This window comes from Moschus berezovskii, chromosome 13, assembly GCF_049115385.1.
Source record: "Moschus berezovskii isolate FMDL1 chromosome 13, NW_MosBer_1.0, whole genome shotgun sequence".
NCBI classification, from domain to species: domain Eukaryota; kingdom Metazoa; phylum Chordata; class Mammalia; order Artiodactyla; family Moschidae; genus Moschus; species Moschus berezovskii.
In genome coordinates, this window is record NC_142472.1 from 30,580,142 (window position 1) to 30,607,583 (window position 27,442).

Below are 27,442 nucleotides of genomic sequence, written 5' to 3' on the forward strand. Positions count from 1 at the left end.
ACTAATTTTTTTTTAAATCTTTGAACAAATTTTTGATAGCTTTATTAAAGTCTTTCTCTGCTAAGACCTATAAGACATGTAGTTCCTTCAGAGGTGATTTCTATTGACTCGTTTTTCCTGTACGTAAGTTATACTTTCTTGTTTCTTTGTGTATTTTGTAATTATTGGTCAAAAACTGAACATTTCTTAATAGAGCATCTCTGGACACAGATCTACCATCTTAAAAATTGTCATTGTTACTATTTGTTGTCTAATGATTTGTCTGACTTAATTCTGTGGTAGGTATCTATATAGAAGTGTGTCACCACTGCTCTTTCATTTTTTTTTTTTTTTTGTTCCATTTTTAAGGCTAGAATCCTCATAGTTGCACCTGGATTATCATGTGTATGTATAGTCGCTCAGTCATGGCCAACTCTTTGCGACCCCATGGTCTGCAGCCCACCAGTCGTCTCTGTCCATGAGATTTTCCAGACAAGGATACTGGAGTGGGTTGCCATAGCTTGGATTAAATCACCTGGATTAACCAGTGGTTGGTTGGAAGCATTCTTAAAAAACGTACTCCAGCCAGTAAGCCTTCCAACTTTTGCTGATGGATATGCATATATAGGTTGGAGGAGGAATTCAAGTTCTATGTCCCAACTTTTGCTTTTCTACAGGCATTCTCATGTCACCTTTGTTCTTGTGAAAGTTAAAAGTTGAAAGTTAAGTCTCTCAGTCATGTCTGACTCTTTGCTACCCCATGGACTATAGCCCACCAGGCTCCTCTGTCCATGGGATTCTCCAGGCAAGAATACTGGAGAGGGTTGCCATTTCCTTCTCCAGGGGATCATCCCGACCCAGGGATCAAACCCAGGTCTCCCACACTGCAGGCAGACGCTTTAACCTCTGAGCCACCAGGGACCTCAAACCAGCTAGAAATGTGTAGATGACTATGTTATGATTAGGAGTAAAGCAGTACTTCTCAACAGAATTAACAAATAGATAAAAGTATGTGCTATGAAACAGTAAATATGAAAAAGAAATGAATGATCTTGACAGGTCATGACATTTTACTGTTTGGTATGATATTTTATTCATTTGATGGCTCAATACACCAACATGCATTTTCAGTTATTAAGAACATATATGCTCTCATAACACCATGTTCTTCTTCCTAGCACTTATCACAGCTGTAAAGTCATACCTACTTAAGAAATTATGTTTTATCTTGACCACTAGACTATAAGCTCAATGAGGACAGAAACTATATCTGCTCTTGGCTCACTGTTTCACTTCCAGAGCTTAACTAAGCTGAGAGACACATAGTAGATGTTTATTCAACAATTAATGAAAAAATGAAAATTGTATACAATGCTGAGTCTCAATTTCCAAATGAGAGAGGAGCGTGAGGTAACAGCCACCGTACCTGCCTTACCAAGGCTCCCGCAGCATGTAGTATTTCTGAGCATTCCAGTCCAGATCTCAGCTCTCCGCATCCACAGCTCTGCATTAGTGTACTCTCTGGGCCCTGGTGTCGGCTCCACAAAGGAGAAGGCCTGAAGTGCTAGGCCCTCCCAGGAATGGCCTTCAGTGCATATATGAGAGGGCTGGAGTGTAGATTTGTAAACTTGTTTGACCTTGCCCTTTGGTGGTCTAATTCTGAAGACTGCGTTCTCTACCCTGATATCAGAACTCACAGCAGGATTAAACAACTGTTCCCACAGAGAGGACTTGTTCAATCACAGCATCTTTATTGGCTTCTGTTCCTTCCTATCTCAATTTCCTTGTTTTCTACTGGCATTTTCTGGGATCACATCCCAGAGAAACTACCTGTATTGGGATCCTTTCTTAAGACTAATTCTGAGGGAACTCAAATTAAATCAGACCAGTGCTTAGAACCGGCAAGAAGAAAGACTTTTTATAGAATGAGATTTATTGTTATCATCTTATTCTTGCCCAGGTGTTTTTGTTTGTGATAAAACTATTTTGTTAGTTATACTAATGAAAGTTTTATGATTTAGCATATGTCATCGATTATTTTAACACTGATAGTAGAAAGCAGCAGTTCACATATTCTTAGGAAAAAGTCTCTTCCAGATCCCTAGGCTTAAAATGCACACTTAGGGTCTTGGTTTCATTGGCTTTTTCATGTAAACCTAATAAGTTACTGTGTCACTTATTTTTCTTTTCACTAGTTCATCCATCCAGTGATCAGTCTGTCCATTGGCCCATTTATCCACCTATCCTTCGAAAAATGTTTTTTTGAGCAATCAAGTTGGGTGAATACATATATTTTCCTACTAGTTCATAATGGCTCACTGCTGGGAGAAAAGTAGAAATTTTGCTAATTATATGCTAGAAAAGCTAAATGTACCAATGTTACTCTAGCCCATGAATTAAAAAAAAACATTTGTATCTGAATGTGAATTTGCTCAGTAAAGATACTTTATGTATCAACATATCAGCATATTTCATTAAAATATGCCCTGTCTTTAAAACTACTATGGATTATAAAAAAGCATGCTGAAAAACCAATCTCCCAAAAGCATGCCAAATCTTGTTTAAACACATAATGATAACTTTTCCCAAATCCAAAGTGTCTTGTTCATCTAATAATTTAAAAGAGACCAAAAAATCCAACTATTACCTCTTGAATATCTGAAACCTTCCATAATAGGTATGAATAAACCAGTCTTGCCTTTAATGACAAAAGATTGTCCTCTTGATGGAGGACAACTTTATGAATCATATCATTTTTTCACTGAATTCAGTGAAGCCAAAACGTTTCCATGCCAGTATATCAAATTTGCAAGTTTTACACATATAGTAGTCACATGACACACAGACTTCTTTGTTATCAAATGGATGCGTGAATTAAGATAAATATCATCCATAGTCAATCCACAAAGGTTGTTACAGCTAAGTGAAATGTATGAAATGCATTTCAAACTTCTATTTGTCTCCATATCATTCATTCCATTGCATCAGCAGATTGTACTTTTTAAATGTTTCTGGTTGGCTTTAGCTAATAGGCAACATCAAATGTACTTCATGCTTAGAATTGATAAGGGAGGTACATAGGACATTTAAAATAGCATTGAGGGCACCTTCCAGATATATATTTCTGAGAATATCAGACATTCTTTTTTGCCTCCTGGTTTCAAATTAAGAAAATTAATTCATGAAGTACTTTAAAATGCGGTATTCTGTACATGTGAGTCACCACACATCACTAACAGTGATGAATATTGTTATTCTTTAAGTTTTTATAAAGGCAACTAAAATGCCAGAAGGCAGGTGTGAAAAAAACTCAAATTGAGCTTTCATTAAACCTTATGGCTAAGTTTTTGTTTGTGTTCATAATTTTGTTTTATTTTTAATAGTTGAATGTTTATTCAAACTCTCAGGGGAATTAAACACAACTGATCTAGGATATTTTAATTATGAGAAACATATTTCTAAAATAAAATCATGGGAATAAATTTCGTAGGTGCAGGATTTAGTGAAGTGTCACCTACCCAAAGACAGATTTATCAAAGCCCCAGGAGATACTTTTTATGTTAGAGATATCTTGTGTCAATTTGCATTTACATTTTTAAAGTAGTTTTGTCTTACACATGTGAAGTTGTCAATAGCTAAAATGAGGCCCGTCTATCAGAATGTCACACGTTTTATGAAGGGATAGCATACATCTTATAAAAAGATTATTTACCAAGTAAGAAAATAGGCAGAAATAGATGTGCAGAGATTTTCCATGTCTGTCTGGAAATTCCGATTGCTTCCTCAGAGAGGAAGAGATCAAATAAAAGTGGACTAGTGGGGTCAAGAACAAAGAAAACATCTGTTACTTACAAATAAATGGATCTGGACTGGTTTCAGAATGTGTGGAGGGAAATAAAAAAGTGACAGGTAATGATTTTGGCTTCCCAAATGTCAGAGTTTGATGTGAGGTAGAATGGGAAGTCATTTCTTAAGAAGTGAAAGAGGAAACTAAAAATGAAAACAATTTTAGCGGCTTTTTAAGTTAATCCAGAGGGACAGAGAGGGAGAGAATTTGAGAATTCCTCCCAAGGAAAATAAACACTACAATCTAAGATAGCTGGCTGGCTGAGCACCCATTCTGAAGGCTGTCACTGGAAATGTGTCGAATAATAATCAAAACAGTATATCTTACCCAGTGTTGAGCAGCCTAACCAGTGAAATCATCATGGAAATACGCCAGAGATTGTGGAAGAGAGGATAAGCATGTTGGGCCCTCAAAAAGATTCTTCTACTAAACTCATTTTTTATGTGCATCAGCCTCTTTAATGATTCTGTTGGAGAGGAGTAATAATCTTGATTTATTGATGAGAAAACTAAAACTCAAATGGTTGAAATAATTAGTCCAAAGTGAATTATATTTTAATGAGAGTTCTGTCTAACTCGTAAATTCCTCCCTCTAGACTATTCTTGTCTTTTCACCTTCAGTTATGTAGAATTTATATTTTTCTGTTACTGAACACAAGAAGATGTGTGTGTGTGTGTGTATGAAAGCCCACATATATGAAAGTGAAAGTGTTTATTGCTCAGTCATGTCCAATTTTTTGTGACCCCGTCAACTGAAGTCCCCCAGTCTAGTACATATGTGTGTGTATGTGTGTATGTGTGTGTATATATGTATATGTGTGTGTGTGTATAAATAGCTTCCCTGGTGGCTCAGACAGTAAAGAATCCACCTGCACTGTGGGTGGAGAACAGAATGGCTACAGTATTGTGGCCTGGGGAATCCCATGGACAGAGGGGACTGGTGGGCTACATTCCATGGGGTCACAGAGTCAGACACAACTGAGCAACTTTCACTTCACTTCATATATGTATATATATACTTTAAGTTTCAAGATATCACAGAATAAAAAATACATGTATCTTAGCTATGTAAAACTTTTGCATGATTTAATAAAATCTCACCTACTAGTGCCCTAGGTGACGTCTGCAGATCAGAAGCCTGGGAAAGGATTTGTTGATGATCACATAATTCCAGGTAATAGGTTAGGGGACGAAAAGGCTCACGGATGAGTGAGCTGGCATTGGTACGTGCCTATTAAACCTGCTTGTCACAGAGTGTAAGGATGACTGCATTGTTCTAAGAGGAAAGCAGAGAGGACTGGCATGGGTATCCACAGCTTCTATGTGGCTGAGCTCCCTTGTGAATGATACTTTGAAGAAAAGGCTAGGATGCATGGCTTTCTCAGAAATAAATCTGTAGCATGCAGGTCCCCAGTCATAATCATCTCATACAGAATCTCAAGGGATAGCTGGTAGACAAGTGGATCTCAGTGGAATATCATTCAAACGTGTAAACCAAAGAGACTGTTACTCTTGGGAAAGCCAACAAGGAGTAGGTGTCCCTATGAGGGAATTTATGCTTCTCTCTAGGGGAAAGTAAACCTGGAGTCTTGGAGTCCAATTGGCAGCAACACAAAGTAGCAAATGTAGACTGCCCAAGCCTGGTGGAACAGCACACTCCAGGGCAGATCCAGACCCGAACACTAGGTTCTTACCATTATGAATGAAACTGAATATTGCAAAAACTATAATTTGAAGTGTTAGAGTGTGGACTGGCTTTCAGAAATGCCCGAAAGCCTTCCGAGCTTCATGTATGTTGTTATATTGCTTCACTTTTCCCAAGTGCATATAAAACAGGCATTTCATAAATAAGGAATATGGTGATCATGCTAGGTAATTTGAGTGGCACCTCTCCCAAGCCACATACCATTGTTTGCATATCCATCATCAGAAGACCAAGATTCTTTTGTGTAAACATATCTTCTTAATATCACTACATTTTGAAATGCAAGTATTCTGGTTAGGTAATATCTATCAAAAGGTCAGCCCAGATGTTTTTGACTGTTTATCATGATGGGAGACTGGAGGTATTTCTTATGATTGTCAGCGAATGGAGAGGAGGGTAATCTGAAAGCTTAGGTCTGTTGTGGTGAGAAAGACAGGCAGCCATCACATCCTCCAGGCGTACATGATGATTGAAAACAAACCAGCAGAGCCTCTAAAACCTGGTTTTGTTTGTTCAGGTCCCCAAGGGGAACCCCAATGTCTTTGAAGGGCTTGTGCAGTACTTAGAGTGGGGAGTACATTCCTAACAGTTTAAATCTTTACCAGGTGACTTCCAGCTGCCACGAATAATAATAGGCATGGTGAATAAAACAGTGAATATAACATGCATAAAAGCCTCTATTATTATTTCACTGTTTTTACTAATTCAAGAACATTAACAGAAATTTGTGTGTACTTGAATTAGTTTTATTATTCTGCTGTTTTAAAATTTTATAAATATCATATTTTTTCTTCCTTTGAATATGTTGAGTTCACTGAAACATGACAAATTAGGAATTCAAGTGTCATATGATATCTTGAACATAAATGAGCTTTAACATGGATAGAGGAGGAGAAAAGTTGAGTGGCTGGATAACGAGTGTGGCGAACAAATCGTTTAGTGTTTATATCAGAGCCTTAAGGTGGCCTAAAGACAAGGTGCAGGATCTTCAAGGTTTCTTTCTCCATAAACCAAATGGTGATGTGCATGTGATAAAAATAACATGTTTTTTAACAGAATATATGAGCATTACTGAAAATTATTTCCTGTCAATGAACATATTATAAGTGATTATTTCATATTAAAAATGTCTTTTCTTATCAATTTGATCCTGTATTAGTACTTAACACATGTATAGTATTTTCACTAAAAACAAGAAAACAAACTCTTTGTGGCAAAAATATTACATGCAAATCCCCCTCCACCAAAGCCTCAATATTGTCAACATTTGTTAAAATTCTATTCTAGCAACATGGATAAATCAATGCAAGAGCATATGTTCTTTGACCCTCAGTGAAGATTGCCAAGCAAATTTTAAGAAACTATTCATGTCTGTATAAATGCAAACAAACAAGGGGCTACCAAAGCATTGAGACTACATAATTCACCATGGCTCATCTGCACAGAAAACTATAAAACTTGGAGATCCTAGGCACAGAGCAAGTGCACGTGAGTGTTAGACAGGCACCAAACACTTCAGTCCATAGATCATCTGACTGCAGTATCACTGCCTACTCCCAGTGTATGCTATTACAACACACTGAGTATAATGATAATATAAAACATTTATTTGTCAGATTCTAAATGTATAAACATTCATTTTAAATAGCTGGCATCTGTGTAATGGTTCAGAAAAATGTATTTATTTAGCCAATTTTATGTTTAAATCATTATTCATAATCTAACTTCTGTTGAAAATTTTCCATAGAATAAGTAACTGTGTGACTCTAAGAATATCAGGAAAAAATTGTAACTTCATCTCATCATCTGAAAGAAACAAGTTTGTAATAGTTGTTTTACATGAAGAGTTGTTTTGAGATAATTGAATGCGATAACTGATGATTGAGAGACCATACTAATAAAGCACACTGAACATTCCTTGAGTAACTCATTCAGCAAAGTTCAACAAAACCTCTTATGTAAATTTGTGATGTGAGTTGCTAAAACTAAAAATGTTCCTAAAATCTTTTATAGTCTCAAGGAGCTATATCTCAATGATTAATGAAGGGTAAGCAATTTTCTGAAGATGAAAAGAATGATACAGGTTAAGATGTTCTTCTTTTACAGAGTCTATATAGGCACAATTATAGAATTCCACATACATGAAATGACAGTAGTAGGTGTTTATCTATCTTAATGAAAATGATAGATTAAAATAGAAGGTCCAAACATTTTATTTCAGAACACTTATATATTTCTAAAATTTCCATTAGTTATATTTCCATCACTAATATTGCCAAACATCTAACCTCCCACACAATGTCAAGAATTTGTGGTTAAGAAGTTGTTCTCTTTTGATGTTTGACTGCATATCATAAAAGAAATTTATGTATCCTTCCTGCTTTAAAATCTTACTATTTGTAATTTTGTGTTATATCCACAACAGCTGACCAGAGGATAATTTCAACAGTTGTGTGATTTAAGGCATGTCTAAGATGGTATCCAGTGATTCCTCCCTCATGTATTTATACACCTGTGTGATCCTTTCCCATTTAGTATGGGTCAGATTTATAATATTAACTTACTTTTAATGAATGGACTATGGCAGAAGTTTGGGATGTCCCTACTATGACTGGGTTACACGAAGACTATATATCACATCTTAGTTTCCCTGTAGTAAAGAATCCGCCTGTAATGAAGGAGACCCAGGTTCAATCCCTGTGTCGGGAAGATCCCCTGGAGAAGGAAATGGCAACCCACTCTAGTATTCTTGCCTGGAAAATTCCATGGACAAAGGAGCCTGGTGGGCTACAGTCCAGGGGTTGCAAAGAGTCAGACATGACTTAGCAAATAAACAACAACAACAAAAAGCATATTATACCTTAGTTCCCACTCTCTCTTTCACACACTCTCTCTATGGGAAGACAGTGGCCATATTTTGAGCTGCCCTATCTCATGTGATGAGTTGACTCACTGGAAAAGACTCTGATGCTGGGAGGGATTGGGGGTGGGAGGAGAAGGGGACGACAGAGAATGAGATGGCTTGATGGCATCACCGACTCTGTGGACATGAGTTTGAGTGAACTCTGGGAGTTGGTGATGGACAGGGAGGCCTGGCGTGCTGTGATTCATGGGGTCGCAAAGAGTCGGACACGACTGAGCAACTGAACTGAACTGAACTGATGGACAGGCCCATGTAGAAAGGACTGTATAGGAAGCCTCCATCTAATAGCCAGTGTGTAAATGAGGCCCTCAACCCCACAGCATAGCACAAAGTACTGTGAACAACCATGTGAGTGAGTCCTGGAAGTAGACCCTCTTCCGGCCCAGCCTTCATCTGAGACTGTAACCCTGCTGCCATTTTCACCTCAATCTTATGTGAGAACATGATCCAGAGACACTCAACTAAGCTTTGCCCAGATTCCTGCTACATAATATGACAATTATTTGTTTCTTTAAGCTGCTAAACTTTAGGGTAATATATTGTGAGGAAATTGATAACTAATACAAATTGCTGGTGGGATGCTAGTTATCATTTTCCCAATGGTGACATTTATAAAATTGTATAGCTCCTGTCACTTGCCTTCAGTCTCACAGCCTGAGTTCTCAATACCTTAAAATATATTCAACATGGATGGATTCAGATGAACCAAACCCATCAAAATTTCAAAATAAAATTTACGTTACTTCCATATAAAGACTACAAAGTTAAAAAGCTGCTTTGATTTCAAATATTAAAGTTCAAAAAAGGTACTGTTTTTGTTTTCCTCAATCTCAGATTTTGAATATTAAATACTTAGTGTAAATCCCAGAGACAAATATATATTCAGCCTTTGAAAATTGCCTAATTCCAAACAATTCAATGCATTCACTAAATGCAGTGGGGTGTATTATTTGGAAACATCTTGTCAATATTTGGTAGATAGAAAGTACTCTCTGTATCCAATTAGCCATGTTTAGACATATGGCTTCCTTCTGCTCTAAGAAGTTGTTATACTTGCACTGAAAATAAGAGACTGATAACATTAAATGACCAATAAAGAGAAATGATAATTTTTTTTTTAATTTAACAAAGCATGGTTATTTTTGGTTGACTTTTAGGTTGCCAGCAACAGAGAATGGGACAGATGGAAAATTGGTCTTAATAACCAAGGTTTGACCTAGAACTGTTCAAATAGACTTTCATGATCTGGGTAGATACATAGGTAATAAAAAATGAAAGGGTAAAATAAATGCACATTTTAAAGGAGAAAGAAAAGCAGTGCTTAAAGGAGGCAGACTGAAAATATTCCACATTATTCAGAACCTTGCAGCAAAGTAACTCAGTTGAAGCTGCTGAAAGTAACAGCCCATGGGGAAAGACAAAGGATGACTGACTATTCTTGATGATACCTGGAATGTATGATCAATTCAATTCATTGCCTATTTTGAGTCTTATGGGCATGAATCTTACTTTATAAGCTGAGAGATAAAATAAATGTCAAACCTTAATTTTTTTTTTTTTAATTTAACCTAAAACTTCACTTTCAGCTACAGTCTTGCATGCCTGTTGGAAAACTCATCATTAGTAATAGAGTTCCTTTGTCCTCCCTGGGACCTGTGCCATTATTTAGAAACTATTGCTGCAGTGAGACAATTAAGCACAAAATTTGGGGCTGCTCCCACTTTCCCTGAAACTTAATGCCCAGTCTACCTGGATGCATTATGCAACCATTCCCTTCTGAGGCCTTGCTACCTCCTTAGGATATGAATATAAAACAGGACATGGGTCAGGGATCTCACAAGCCTATCTGATCTCATAACTTTTCAAGAAAAAGAAGATGAACGTAGAAATGTCCTCTTTCCTGCTATTCTTAGGGGTTTCTAAGTTTCTCATTTTGTAACTAAGTCCCCACAGAAGGAGAAATAAAGAGAAAAAATGTAGGAAGGTGGGTTGAACAAGTTTGACAACTTGTTAAACATGAATACTCTCTAAAGTAACATAGTATCAGAGGACTGGCTGCCATATTCAAACAGAGAGAAAAGATGGGGAAAATTACATACAGAAAATATAAATTAACATTAAAATATTTACACTATTTAATAGACTTAAAATATAGATAGAAAGATTAGATATGTGTACAAGGTATTACATTTTATCAATAGATTCTGGAAAATATTTTGAAAGCATAAAGAAGGAGATCAGAAAAGGAATTATTTAGGACTTCAAAGAATAGATAAGACTTTGACAAATGAGTTAGGGCTTAAGGTACTTGTAAGCAGCTTAAAAAGAGGGAATAAATGCTAGAGTAAGGATATAGAAAAGTTTAAAAATGTGCTATATGAGATGAATATTTACTCAAAAAGAGAACTGGTCCACTGGTATAACTGTCTTAGAATGGGTACCCTAGAAAATATATTCTGGGCAATATTCTGTGAATTAAGAATTTATGATGAGGTCCAAAGTCAAAAATGCAGTATTGATTGAAAAGATAATGAGACTGAAAGGGAGGGGAGGTCTTCTGGAGGTATATATAGAGCTGGCTGCTACTTTCTATTTTATGTAACTTATTACTCAGTTTCTCAGAAGTTTTATTTGGGAAACTATTAATTTCTGGAAGTTCTTTCCAGGTGAAGAAAAGATGAATAATTTGTCTTCCAGTGTTACATTGATCAGATTTTTTTTTCTCTATGAGATCTTAATGTCCCTGTACTTCTGGTTGTAAATGGATGAGCACTGTGAAAGGCCCATGGTATCTTAGGGCCAAAAAGAAAAGCTAATATTCCTACCGAAGGGTGTGCACCATGGGCAAGAGACAAGGTTCTGATGGCTGTGAATGCATGAGGTCATTCACTGTGGTAGCTAAGATGACACAATTTGCCAAGTGTCCTAGTTCCAAGGAGAACTGAAGTGGTTTATAACAGTTGCTTATGTAGTCTACACTGGCAATAGGGAACTACCCTCATCCCCTTCCAACATCCAGCACCCACACCTCAGTATGGGTCTCTTTTTTGTGTGAAAATAACGTATTTTCACTACTTTCCTGAGAGGCAAAGTACAAATCCAGTTTGTCTCAGAATCTTTTTCAATGTGCTACATTTCCCACTGCTATAGTCAATCCCAAATCCATACTCCATCATTTTTCTTCCTCATCCATCTATCTGAGATCTTTTCCCTTGTTCAGCACTTCTGTTCGTCTCAATTGCTGGTCTGGTGGGAGCAAACCAAACCCTTAACTGTCTTATCTTTGTTAGATCACATTTCCTACAATTGCACCTTTATGGTTGTCACTAGGTTTGAAAACCAAGACTTAATCCAGTGAACTCCATAGGTTTTATGTATACTGCACCCTAATCCCGGTGTATATTTCCATCCCAAGCCCCAAATGGTAATCAATGTCAATTTTCCCAATTAGCTAACTCCTTTCCACGCCTGCTGATCCACAGAGATGAGAAATAAAGGTGGCTAGATGATAATCACACAGTCTACTTTACCAGACTTCTTACTTCCTTAGCAGTGTAACCCCCAAGTCCAAACTCAAGAATTAAAGCCTCTAGTAAGACAAAGCCTAACACACAGGGTAAAGAAACTCAAAATTAGCAGGAGAGTCACTGGCAATGAATGGAAGGGAGCCAATCCTACATTTATCCGCTTATTTCTAGTCTCGAATTTTCTGGATTTTAGGGACACAGTAACCTATATTGGACATTTGGTCAAAGCGTATACTATTTCCTGGAGGAAAATACATCAATCCCACATGGTGCCAACCATCAGCTGGTGAGTTAGTTTCATAGACCATTCTGACATTTTATCTGTGTACTGTATCAGGGTGACACAGCATATAATGCTAGCATGATGGTCTTCTTTTCAAGGTGATCAAGGTTAACAAAGAACTGAAGAAGCTTTGATGTACTGGAGGAATAAGAAACTGATAAAGCTCTCCTGTCCTTCCCACATAAAAGCACATTGATTTTGATCCTATTTACTAATGGGTCTTGAAAGAATGCATTCACTAGATTAATAGCTGCATAACAATTGCTAGAGACTATGTGGCTCTGTTCCAATAAAAATGCCACATCTGGCAAAACAAATGGAATTAAGTCGGAGATGGTAAAATTTAAGATAAAGCTGAATAATCTACTACACACCACATTTCTTTCCATGCAAATGGAAAGCCATACAAATGAATGAAAGTAGATACAATAAGACAAGGATTCCTATCTCATTTTAGTATTCGAGTGTCTCTAATCTCTGCCAATGCGACGAGTTGACTCACTGGAAAAGACTCTGATGATGGGAAAAGTTGGGGGCGGGAGGAGAAGGGGACGACAGAGAATGAGATGGATGGATGGCATCACCAACTCGATGGACATGAGTTTGAGTGAACTCTGGGAGTTGGTGATGGACAGGGAGGCCTGGCGTGCTGTGATTCATGGGGTCGCAAAGAGTCGGACACGACTGAGCGACTGAACTGAACTGAACTGAACTGAATCTCTGCCCATTTCACCAAGGTTTTACAGCAGAACTTCTAGTGTATTGCCTTGGCTGATGTCACCAAGGTGGTGTTGCAGGGGAGTTTTCAGAAGATGCCACTTACTCCTTATTACCAAAAAAAAAAGCTCTTATACTGCAAATGAGGGAACCTGTGCAAGTATTTTGCAATCTGTTTGGAATAACCATCCTAATTTTATTCTCACATATAGCTTTTGACTATGTGGACCACAATAAACTGTGGAAAATTCTGAAAGAGATGGGAATACCAGACTACCTGACCTGCCTGCAGAAACCTGTATGCAGTTCAGGAAGCAACAGTTAGAACTGGACATGGAACAACAGACTGGTTCCAAATAGGAAAAGGAGTACGTCAAGGTTGTATATTGTCACCTTGCTTATTTAACTTATATGCAGAGTACATCATAAGGAACCCTGGGCTGGAATCAAGATTGCCAGGAGAAATATCAATAACCTTAGATATGCAAATGTCACCACCCTTATGGCAGAAAGTGAAGAGGAACTCAAAAGCCTCTTGATGAAAGTAAAAGAGGAGAGTGACAAGGTTGGCTTAAAGCTCAACATTCAGAAAACTAAGATCATGGCATCTGGTCCCATCATTTCATGGGAAATAGATGGGGAACAGTGGAAATAGTGTCAGACTTTATTTTTTTGGGCTCCAAAATCACTGCAGATCCTGATTGCAGCCAGGAAATTAAAAGACGCTTAATCCTTGGAAGGAAAGTTATGACAAACTTAGACAGCATATTAAAAAGCAGAGACATTACTTTGCCAACCAAGGTCCATCTAATCAGGTTATAGTTTTTCCAGTGGTCATGTATGGATGTGAGAGTTGGACTGTGAAGAAAGCTGATCATCGAAGAATTGATGCTTTTGAACTGTGGTGTTGGAGAAGACTCTTGTGAGTCCCTTGGACTGCAAGGAGATCCAACCAGTCCATTCTAAAGGAGATCAGTCCTGGGTATTCATTGGAAGGACTGATGCTAAAGCTGAAACTGCAATACTTTGGCCACCTCATGCAACGGTTTGACTCACTGGAAAAGACTCTGATGCTGGGAGGGATTGGGGTGGGAGGAGAAGGGGACGACAGAGGATGAGATGGCTGGATGGCATCACCGACTCTGTGGACATGAGTTTGAGTGAACTCTGTGAGTTGGTGATGGACAGGGAGGCCTGGCGTGCTGTGATTCATGGGGTCGCGGAGAGTCGGACACGACTGAGCAGCTGAACTGAACTGAACTGAAAGGTAGAAAAGTTGGTTCTGATCACAAAATTCTGATTTGCAAAAGAGATGGTTCTCCCACTAATGAGCAATGCTCTAGACACCAACTGGCGTCTTAGAATTCAATTCAATGCTATCTACCTGGAGATGGCATCATATTACACAGGTCAAGGGTTCACTTTCAGGAGACTACCCCCCACCCCATTTCAGATCACAAGTTGAGGTTCTTACTTGTTCTTCTGATTGACATTTAAAACTCGGCTTCTGTGCACTAATGCCCAATTAAATCTCAGAGACAGTTTTGGGTGAAGTATAACAGAATAGCTTTATTTCTTTGCTCAGCAAAGAGGGACGTGAATGCATGTGTGCTCAGTAGTTTCTGATTCTTTGCTACCCTGTGGAATATAGCCCACCAGACTCCTCAGTCCATGGGATTTTCCAGGCAAGAGTACTAGACTGGGTTGCCATTTCCTTCTCCAGGGGATCATCCCAGCTCAGGGATTGAACCTGCGTCTCTGCTGAGCCTCGGGGGAAAAAAAGTGGACTCAAAATTTTTGTGTCTCAACTCTGGAGAATTTGGTGAGGAGATTTATAGCAATGCTTCAAGAGTGGGATTACTGATAAGGATTAGGGTGTGTCCACATCTTTAACCTGGTCTTAAGTGGGATTCTCCTAGTGAGTTTCTCTGGTTCCTTCAATCTGGCCTTTCAGGTGGTCTCTTGATGAGCTTCTCAAGATTATCATACTGTGATCTTCTCTAGAATGAAGAATGCTAACATCTTCCATTTGGGGGGGATTTCAGTTCTGTATAAAGCACAGAGATACTGTTCTTTGTATCCCTGAGGTGATCCACCCCTTGCCCCAGGACTGCACTATTGTTTTCTCCACTACTCCTCCCTTGCCTCTGCATCCCCTGCCTTCCCTGATTAGCAACTGTCTGAAAGTGTCTGAGCCCAGAAGCCCAAAAGGATCCTGCTAAATTTCACGACCAATGCAGGTTCCCACAGTCCCTTCCTTGCTCAGTCGCTCTGTTGTATCTGACTCTTTTTGATTTCACGCACTGCAGCTTGCCAGGCTTTTCTGTCCATGGAATTTCTCAGGCAAGAACACTGGAACAGGTTGCCATTTCCTACTCCAACCATCCCCTCCTTGGGTTCCGTTAATTTGCTAGAGCAATTCACAGAATTGAGACTACTTGTTTATTCATTAGATTACAGATTTATTAAAATGTTTATTAAAGGATATGTGTCAACAGTCAATTGAAGAGATGCATAGAGCAAAATATGGAAGAAAGGCTCAGAGCTTCTGTTCCCGTTCACAGCACACCACCCTCCCGGAATCTCCATGCATTAGTCAACCCAGATCTCTGAACTCTGTCCTTGTGGATATTATGGAGGTTTCCATACATAGGTATGATTGATTAAATCACTGCCCACTGAGACTTGATCTCAGTCTCCAGCCACTCTCCCCTCCATAGAGGTCAGAAAGTTAAGTGCTAGTCACTCAGTCATGTCCTACGCTTTGCCACCCCATGGACTGTAGCTTGCCAGGCTTCTCTGACCATTCCAGGTAAGAATATTGAAATGGGTAGCCATTTCCTTCTCCAGGGGGTCTTCCTGACTCAGGAAGACCAGGAATTGAATTCTTCCTGAATTCAATTCAGGGCTCCTGCATTGTAGGCAGATTCTTTATTGTCTGAGCCACCAGGGAAGCCCTTAGGGGTCAGAAGGTGGGACTGAAAATTTCAACTGTTTCCCTTGGACTGCAAGGAGATCCAACCAGTCCATTCTAAAGGAAATCAGTCCTGGTGTTCATTGGATGGACTGATGCTAAAGCTGAAACTCCGATACTTTGGCTAGCTCCTGTGAAGTGTTGACTCAGTGGAAAAGACTCTGATGCTGGGAGGGATTAGGGGCAGGAGAAGAAGGGGACGACAGAGAATGAGATGGCTGGATGGCATCACCGACTCGATGGACATGAGTTTGAGTGAACCCTGGGAGTTGGTGATGGACAGGGAGGCTTGGCGTGCTGTGATTCATGGGGTCGCAAAGAGTCAGACATGACTGAGCTACTGAACTGATCTGAACTGAACTGAATCACAGTATTGGTCCCTTGGGAGATCAACCCCAGTCCTTAGGTGTGTTACAAAAGGCATCTCATTAATGTAACAAAGGGTACTGTTATGGGTCTCATTACTTAGGAAATTCCAAGGGTGTTAGAAGCTGTGAGTCAAAAACAGGGATGAAGACAGGACCTTCAGCCATCCCAGTGACCCAGCCAACATCCCATGAAGTAGAAGAACCATTTAATCAATGCTGTTTTTAAGCCATGAAGTTTTAAGAATTCTTTGGTACACAGTGATAAAGCAACTGAAACTGAAACAAAACAAACAGAGGGATGGAGACCAAATACATATTACTTATTATGAATCACACTGTCACAGGTAAACCTGTGAACTAATTGAAATGCTTGTAAGATGAACTTGGGTCAAAATTGCATTTATTACCAGTTCTTGTGCCTCCACTCTAACTGAAGGAACGTGATGTCATCTCACATCTCCTATTACCAGATGGGTGGTAGATTACCCCCTGTAACCAAACAGCTCTCATAATTTTCTCCATTGTAAATTTTTGTTGGTAATTGGATACAGGTCTTTTTAGGAAAAGGACTGGAAGAATGTTTATTTTATATTTTTCAGTGGTATTTCAGAATCAGTTCTCCAGAGACCAAGATTCTCCTTTAGTTGGTAGACTCAGGGTCTGAAAACAGGTTAGCACATGGGTAGGAAACAATGTTTTTTGCTTTGAAATTAATTCTGTTTGCTTTCTGTGTTTGTGTGTGTGTGTGTGTGTGTATTTATATATAGATTTTTTTATAATTTTACAAAGAATTAATAGTAGTATCATATGTAAAGAATGCTATTGCTAGATCAATAAAAAGATCCCCCCCCACTCCATGCTGCATCAGATAAAAAAGTTCTATGTAGAAAATTAAGTCTTATCAAAGAAATTGTCAAAAATGTAGTGGAAATTCTATGCATCTTAAGTGAATGTATCATTTAAGATGAATTTGAAATTTCAGACAGGAAAATAATACTTGGATGAGTACTTCATTTTTTGTTCAAATAATTGAAACATTTTCCCTGTGGGCAAAGATGGAAGATATGGGAATTGAAAAGCTAAATATCAGAACAGAGTTATATTAAGGCGATGTTGACAAAAACCAACACTATTCTATTTATTTTGGTTTCTTTGTTTTTATTTTGCCTAAGATGATTTATATACCACTGTTCTTAAGTAGGGCTGTCCTGGTGGCTCACTGGTAAAGAATCCGCCTACAATGCAGGAGAAGCAAAAGACTCAGATTTGATCCCTGGATTGGGAAGATCCCCAGGAGGAGGGCATCACAACCCACTCCAATATTCTTGCTTGGAGAATCCCATGGACAGAGGAGCCTGATGGACTACGGTCCATGGACTCACTAAGAGCTGGACAAGACTGAAGTGACTCGGCAGGCAGGCATGTTCCTAATTAAGAACAGAGTGTTCCAAGAATTCTAACTTAGAAAAACAATTATGACTAAATAGATGTTATTGAAATGTTATGTATTGAGAATAGTGATTAGAAAAAATTATATTTTTGAAAATATTATATGAAGTTGAGAAATGGTACTTTGGTATCAATGCAGGCAAGGAAAGATGCCTATGTGATAATGTAGAACTCTGACACACAAAAAATGTTTGCAGGTATTTTGTTCAGGAATAAAGGAGGGAGACCTTAAATAATGTCACAAGGTGCCTTGCATTTTCTGGCTGAAAGAAATAGATTGTGTTCTCCCAATCTAATGAAAAATAACATGTACAAAAAAAGTAATGTGTGATATTAAAATGTGTCATGTATTTCATCATTAATTCATAAAATATTTACAAACCCCATACACACCAGGACTTTCTTCCACAATGAGGATAAGAGGACAGAGCTTACTCTCCAAGTTCTCATCCTAATGGTGAAGAAGGCCTGTGTACATTTAAGGAGTACAGTATTATAGTGAGACTTTATAGAAATATACAATTGGAACTTTGCAGCACTGTGTTCAGTCCTGTATGTCAGCTCTTCAGAGGAATATTAGCCAATTAGATTTAAAATACATAAGGAGGAAACTTAAAGTTATAAACCATGTCATAGAATAAATTGTTGGAATACATCACCTTTATAAAACTAAAATTTTAAAAAGTATACATTTTACTTGCAAAATTCTTAAGGGGAAACTTTCAAATACCTTGTATCATGTTATGCAAAATACAAAGTTAGATACCCTCATTTATTTAGAAATCCAGGAGTTGGTGATAGACAGGGAGGCCTTGCGTGCTGTGATTCATGGGGTCACAAAGAGTCAGACACGAATGAGTGACTGAACTGAACTGAACTGAAAGACCAGTTACTACAAATTGCATTCCTATTCTGTAACCTGTTAGCATAAAGTAAATTTTGTTAAGTAGGTTTCCAAAAAAGATAAAAAGCTTTCATGTAAATACTCAAAACTACTTTTAATAATTATTTCTCAAATATTGTTAACTTGTAAACTAGAGACTATCAGAATTTTTAAGTGGTTATTTCTAAAATATTTCCTCAAAATCATGTTTGTTAATTTAAAAAATATATTTCCTAGATAGTTGAATTTACTCACCAAATTTTGATATATTCTCAAATTGCTATACTGTTATACAGTTAACCAGTTTATAAGAACTACATAAGCTCTTATATGTTTAAAACATTATTTGACGAGATTTCTGGGACTTCCCTGGTGGTCCAGTGGCTAGGAATTGGCACTTTCACTGCTGCAGCGCAGGTTCAACCCCTGGTCAAGGAACTCAGTATCCTGAGATCCTTCAAGCCGTGTGAGAAATGTGGCCAGAAAACATGCATTTCTTCCTGCAAGTTTATGCAAGTAAAAATAAAGCTGTGACTCTAGCATATTGTTTAAAAACACAATTCAGTGCTTCAACAGAATTACAGAATATACACATATTTATTTTAAAGACACAAAATATGTAGATATTTCATGCATTCATAAAAACACACATTTTTATTAATACATAAGTGCTTAATTTGTATGCATGTTTGTACAAATCATACTGTTTCATCATCTGCTTTTACACTAAATAATTTATCATAAAAGATTCCTCTGTTCATAAATATAGAAGAGCTTAGCATAACTACTAAAAGCATGGATTCCAAATTTAAACTGCCTGGGTACAATCCTGGCTCTTAACTCTTCAATAATGCTGAAGAAGCTGAGGTTGAACGGTTCTATAAAGACCTACAAGACCTTCTAGAACTAACACCGAAAAAAAGATGTCCTTTTAATTACAGGGGACTGGAATACAAAAGTAGGAAGCCAATAAATGCCTGGAGTAATAGGCAAATTTTGTCTTGGAGTACAGAATGAAGCAGGGCAAAATTTAACAGAGTTTCGCAAACAGAACTCACTGGTCATAGCAAACACCCCCTTCCAACAACACAGAGAACACTCTACACAGGGACATCACCAGATGGTCAATGCCAAAATCAGATTGATTATATTCTTTTCAGCCAAAGATGGAGAAGCTCTATACAGTCAGCAAAAACAAGACAGGGAGCTGACTGGTTCAGATCATGAAATCCTTATTGCCAAATTCAGACTTAAATTGAAGAAAGTAGGGGAAACCACTAGATCATTCAGGTATGACCTAAATCAAATCACTTATGGTTATACAGTGGAGGTGAGAAATAGATTCAAGGGATTAGATCTGATAGAGTGCCTGATGAACTATGGACTGAGATTTGTGACATTGGACAGGAGGCAGTAATCAAGAACATCCCCAAGAAAAAGAAATGCAAAAAGGCAAAATGGTTGTCTGAGGAGGCCTTACACAGAGCTATGAAAAGAAGAGAAGTGAAAGGCAAAGGAGAAAAAGAAAGATATACCCATTTGAATGCAGAGTTACAAAGAATAGCAAGGAGAGATAAGAAAGCCTTCCTCAGTGATCAGTGTAAAGAAATAGAGGAAAAGAATAGCATGCGAAAGACTAGAGATCTCTTCAAGAAAATTAGAGATACCAAGGGAACTTTTCATGCAAAGATGGGCTCAATAAAGGACAGAAATGGTATGGACCTAACAGAAGCAGAAAATATTAAGAAGAGATGACAAGAAAACACAGAACTATACACAAAAGCTCTTCACAATCCAGATAATCATGATGGAGTGATCACTCACAAAGAGCCAGTTCCTGGAATGCAAAGTCAAGTGGGCCTTAGGAAACATCACTATGAACAAAGCTAGTGGAGGTGATGGATTTCCATTTGAGCTATTTCAAATCCTAAAAGATGATGCTGTGAAAGTGCTGCACTCAATATGCCAGCAAATCTGGAAAACTCAGCAGTGGCCACAGGACTGGAAAAGGTCAGTTTTCATTCCAATCCCAAAGAAAGGCAATGCCAAAGAATGCTCAAACTACCACACAATTGCACTCATCTCACACACTATCAAAGTAATGCTCAGCCATTAAAAAGAATGCATTTGAATCAGTTCTAATGAGGTGGATGAAACTAGAGCCTATTATACAGAGTGAAGTAAGCCAGAAAGAAAAACACCAATACAGTATACTAACTCATATATATGGAATTTAGAAAGATGGTAATGATAACCCTGTATATGAGACAGCAAAAGAGACACAGGTGTATAGAACCATCTTTTGGACTCTGTGGGAGAGGGCGAGGGTGGCATGATTTGGGAGAATGGCATTGAAACATGTATATTATCATATGTGAAACAAATCACCAGTCCAGGTTCGACGCATGATACAGGATGCTCAGGGCTGGTGCACGGGGATGACCCAGAGGGAGGATAAGGGGAGGAGGGAGGTGGGAGGGGGGTTCAGAAAGGGGAACTCATGTACACCTGGGGTATTTTCATGTCAATGTATGGCAAAACAAACCAATATAATATTGTAAAAAAAAAAAAGTAATGCTCAAAATTTTCTAAGCCAGTCTTCAACAGTACATAAACCGTGAATTTCCAGATATTCAAGTTGGATTTAGAAAAGGCAGAGGAACCAGAGTTCAAATAGGCAACATCTGTTGGATCATGGAAAAAGCAAGAGAGTTGCAGAAAAACATCTATTTCTGCTTTATTGACTATGCCAAAGCCTTTGACTGTGTGGATCACCACAAACTGTAGAAAATTCTGAAAGAGATGGGAATACCAGACCACCTGACCTGTTCCTTGAGAAATCTGTATGCAGGTCAGGAAGCAATAGTTAGAACTGGACATAGAACAACAGACTGGCTCCAAATCAGGAAAGGAGTACATCAAGGCTGCATATTTTCACCCTGCTTATTTAACTTATATGCAGAATACATCATGAGAAACGCTGGGCTGGATGAAGCCCAAGCTGGAATCAAGATTGCCGGGAGAAATATCAATAACCTCAGATATGCAGATGACACCACTCTTATGGCAGAAAGCAAAGAAGAACTAAAGAGCCTCTTATTGAAAGTGAAAGAGAAGAGTGAAAAAGTTGGCTTAAAACTCAACATTCAGAAAACTAAGATCGTCGTATCCGGTCCCATCTCTTCATGTCAAATAGGTGGGCAAACAGTGGAAACAGTGACAGACTTCATTTTTTAGGGCTCCAAAATCACTGCAGATGGTGACTGCAGCCATGAAATTAAAAGATGCTTACTCCTTGGAAGAAAAGTTATAACCAACCTAGACAGCTTATTAGAAAGCAGAGACATTACTTTGCCAACAAAGGTCTGTCTAATCAAAGCTGTGGTTTTACCAGTAGTCATGTATGGACGTGAGAGTTGGACTATATAGAAAGCTGACCACAGAAGAATTGATGCTTTTGAACTGTATTGTTGGACAAGACTCTTGAGAGTCCCTTAGATAGCAAGGATATCCAACCAGTCCATCCTAAAGGAAATCAGTCCTGAATTCTCATTGGATGAACTGATGCTGAAGCTGAAACTCCAATACTTTGGCCATCTGATGCGAAGAACTGACTCATTGGAAAAGACCCTGATGCTGGGATGATTGAAGGTGGAAGGGGAGGGGGACGAGAGAGGATGCAATGGTTGGATGGCATCACTGACTCAATGGACATGAGTTTGAGTAAACTCCAGGAGTTGGTGATGGACAGGGAGGCCTGGCCTGCTGCTGTCCATGAGGTTGCAAAGAGTCAGACATGAGCAACTGAACTGAACTCTTCACAAATTATTACCACAGTGTGCATTACTCATCCTTTCTTCACCTAATGGTCACATTTTGCCATATTTTGAGTATAATTTGTTTATTCAGTTTCTAATTCATTTAGATGATAGACTAGTCTATCTTTGGTATTGTAAGTTATTAATTTCCTGATAAATAACTTTATGCACATATGTGCGTAAGGCAATTCTCATAAAAAATGCCAAGAAGCCTTTTTATAGGTAAAGTAATATGCAGATTGAGTGAACTCCGGGAGTTGGTGATGGACAGGGAGGCCTGGAGTGCTGTGATTCATGGGCTCGCGGAGAGTCGGACACGACTGAGTGACTGAACTGAACTGAATATGCAGATAAATATGTTTTCTGCCATAATCCCCATTAGGTAGGGTTGCCAGGGATATTCTTTTTGGAAGGTTGAAGAGCAAAATGGAAAGCAGTCATCTTATTGTATCCACATCCCCCTCCTAATTATTTAACATACAGAGTATATTAATCTAGGTGTCGCCAAGAAGTGAATTTGAAGATGTGATTAGAGTCCTTAGTCAGTGACTTTAAATTACTCTAAAGGAGATTGTGCTGGAGGAGGCTGACCCAGCCAGTAAGAAGTTCAGTTAAAGAAGCATGGGCCTTTAATGAGGGCAAGACTCCACATGCCAATAGATTTTCAATTGCTCTTCCGCACCTGAGAATCTTTCTGTCTGACTGCTGTCTAATGGCCACAGGTTTCAGATGAGGCATGTAGCGATCATGCCTGTTCTAGATCTTCCCTTCTTGACAATCCTAAGGACTTTGCAGTTGCTTAGTCAACCCCTGAAGTTATATAGAGTGATTCCTTGTAATAAATTCAAATGCAAATATAAACAAAATCAAATACAAATACAAACATATACATGTATGTATATATACATACACATACATGTGTATCCCTAATGATTGGGGCTCCCCTGGTGGCTCAGGTGGTAAACAATCCACCTACAATGTGGTCAACCTGAGTTTGATCCCTGGGTCAGGAAGATGCCCTAGAGAAGAAAAAGGCAATCCACTCCAGTACTCTTGCCTAGGAAATCCCATGGACAAAGGAGACTAGTGGGCTACAGTACATGGGGTCACAGAGTCTGACGTGACTGCATGACTAACACTGATTCCATGATTCTGCTTCTCAGAGTGAACCGTGATTAAAACACTAGATATAATAATTATGAAGCCATCAGAAAGTGCCAGTAACATGGTGGAAGAAGAGGCAGAGTAGGAGGGGGTGAAGGAAGAGTGAATATAGATACTCAGGGCAGCATTGTGTGCCATCATTAATTTAGCCTGATGGGAAAATATTTTCATTTAAGTTTTGATCAAAAACTACAGCCAATATGAAAGTAATTCTGTGACTGACAAATACCTAGTGAAAACCCTTTGGTGATTCATTGAAAGGAAGCAACCTTCAAATATCATTATTCAAGATTTGTATGTGAATTTTAAACATACTGTGTCCCTGACTTCCTTCCCCTGAGCAGAAATAAGTAGAATAATTTTAGAAAATGTACTGCAAATTGTAATATAATAAGATGACCTGAGGGAAAATAATGTGTATGATACATCAGTTCAGTTCAGTCACTCAGTCGTGTCTGACTCTCTGCGACCCCATGAATCACAGCACGCCAGGCCTCCCTGTCCATCACCAATTCCCAGAGTTCACTCAAACTCATGTCCACAGAGTCGGTGATGCCATCCAGCCATCTCATTCTTGGTCGTCCCCTTCTCCTCCCGCCCCCAACCTTTCCCAGCATCAGAGTCTTTTCCAGTGAGTCATAGGACTGTAAAAAAAGGAGAACTCTAGACTGGATAAGTACACAGATCAAGAAAAGTATCCTTTAAAGGCTTGTTTGTATAGAGAAGATGAAAACACTGCAGAGGTCCCTCTGTATATTATCTGTACTCAATAGAATGATTATCTTTATCATAGACTGCCTACAATTCCCATTTCATAGGACATTATCATTCCAAAATAGTCCTTTGTTTTCAATCATAAATTTCTGAGATTCCCCAAATTGTTCTAGGCAGACACATGAATATTGCAGAACTTATCCATTCTAATACTCACAGGGAGCAAGCCAGAATAATATTAACTTTCATAGGTTTTTTAAAAATAATTTTATTGATTGATTGATTTAGCTGGGCCTTTGTGGCTTTGCACAGGCTTTCTATAGTTGTGGTGGGTGGAAGCTACTCTTCATTGCAGAGCTCAGCCTTCTCATTTTGGTGACTTCTCTTACTGTGGACCACAGACAGGCTCTAGGGCCCAAGGGCTTCAGTAGTTGCCTTATGAGGGCTCAGTAGTTGCGGTGCACAGACTTAGTTGTTCTGTGGCATGTGGAATCTTCCTTGACCAGGGATCAAACTCATGTCTCCTGCACTGGCAGGCAGATTCTTATCCGCTCTACCATAAGGGAAGTCCAATATTAACTTTCTTAGAATGTTTCTTTAAGAGAATAATTTATTTCTGGAAATGAAGCACATGAAATTTATGTGTATAGAATATAACATCAGTTCAGTTCAGTTCAGTTCAGTCGCTCAGTCGTGTCCGACTCTCCGCGACCCCATGAATCACAGCACGCCAGGCCTCCCTGTCCATCACCAACTCCCGGAGTACACTCAAACTCATGTCCACAGAGTCGGTGATGCCATCCAGCCATCTCATTCTCCGTCGTCCCCTTCTCCTCCCGCCCCCAACCTTTCCCAGCATCAGAGTCTTAAGAGTCTAAAAATACTAAGCATAACAAAGTACTGCTACATATAGAGATAGGTGTATTTTTATTTTTATCTTTTCTAGCATGTATGTCCCACTCCAGTACTCTTGCCTAGAAAATCCTATGGATGGAGGAGCCTGGTAGGCTGCAGTCCGTAGAGTCGCTAAGGGTCGGACACGACTGAGCCAGTTCACTTCCACTTTTCACTCTCACACATTGGAGAAGGAAATGACAACCCACTCCAGTGTTCTTGCCGGGAGAATCCCAGGGATGGGGGAGCCTGGTGGGCTTCTGTCTATGGGGTCACACAGAGTCGGACACGAATGAAATGACTTAGCAGCAGCAGCAGCGTGTATGTCAGAGAATGCAATGGCAACCCACTCCAGTACTCTTGCCTGGAAAATCCCATGGGCGGAGGAGCCTGGTAGGCTGCAATCCATGGGGTCGCCAAGAGTCGGACACGACTGAGCGACTTCACTTTCACTTTTCACTTTCATGCATTAGAGAAGGAAATGGCAACCCACTCTAGTGTTCTTGCCTGGAGAATCCCAGGGACAACAGAGCCTGGTGGGCTGCCGTCTATGGGGTCGCACAGATTTGGACTCGACTGAAGCGACTTAGCAGCAGCAGCAGCATGTATGTATATGTAGGTGGGAGGCTTCTCCGTGTCTTAACAACAAAAAATCCTCTTACAATGCAGGAAATGCAGGAGACATGGGTTTGATCCCTGGGTTGGGAAGATTCCCTTGAAGGAGGAAATGGCAGCCCACTCCAGTATTCTTGCCTGGGAAATCCCATGGACAGAGGATCCGGGTGGGCTACAGTCCATGGGGTCACAAAGAGACATGACTGAGCACCTGAGCACATGTACATACATGGGTACTGAGAAGCAACAGAATATACTGATTTTTAAAATCTAAATTTTTGAAGTAAATAAGCTAAATCCAACTTCTAGCTGTGATATGCTTCCTATGTAAATGTTGGAAAATTAACTTTCTAATTCTTCATGTCCTTATCTGAAAACAAAGTACGGATAATTAGTTCCAAATGTGTAGGACTGCTTTGTACGGTGCCAAAAGCATAGAAATAATGAACCTGATGTTAAGTACATACTGTTATCTTAAATTGTGAATATGTGCTTTCTTTTCTTTCTCCATCCTATTTTCTACTTCCTTTCAAGTTTCCTTTTAGTTACATTGACACATAATCAAGAAGATTAGCTTAAGTTTGTAAGTATGTGTGTGTGTGAGTATGTGGTTGTATGTATACTAGTAGAGTGCATAGCATACTCCAAAATAAAGCATTGTGAACTTTAAACCTGGGCATATTTTGTAATGGGATAAAGACTATCAAATCTCAGGTGAAGTCTGGGAAGACAAGCTAGAGGCATCTGAGCAGACAGTCAACTAACATCGTATCAGGAAAATATAGCTGCAAAGTACCACAGATGTGGAGAGAGAGACAACTAAGTAAATTCCCAAATCAGCTTGGCTTCAGCTGTCCTCTTGTCTAGCAGAAATCTCACAGCCCATTATTATTATTGCTTTTTTATACATATCCTCACTACCTTGTTTTTCTTTCTTCACACCTTATTCACAAAATCCCAACTTTGATAAATTCTAACTTTCGCAGTCTCTTTTCCTGAAATTTTCTGGAGGAGCAAACATAAACATAAATATGTCTATTGGTTTCATTTACATATTTGCGGTCTCACACTGACATCAAGTACTTCACAGCTTGCAGTACTCTTTTCGGTCCTACTTGCTTTCACACTCTCCCAGATACTATCTCCGAACGATTTTCCCCTCCATTTTAGAAAGACTCCCATATTCCTGCTCTTCCTTCTCCCAGGTCTGATGACAGGGCTGCATGATTCAGTGTGAGGATGGAAGCCTGCATATTGGGGCATCTCCTCCCTTGCCACCACCAGACTTAAAAACTTACACACCCTTTCCCCATTTTCTTCTACCCTCCCTTACACTGGACAAAGTTTCACAACTCCTGTCTCCTATCCAAGGTTTATTTCTCTATTTGTCCCCCAAAATCTTAGTGCTTCCCACACTAGGGCCATGAGAATCACTTTGGGAACTCATTATCAGTGTTTATTCTTGGGTTATATCACCAGAGATTCTGATAATCAGACTTTTCCCTATTCCAAGGTGGCATATGCATGCACACGCACACACACACACACACACGTGCGCACGTGTGAGCATACACATGCCTACT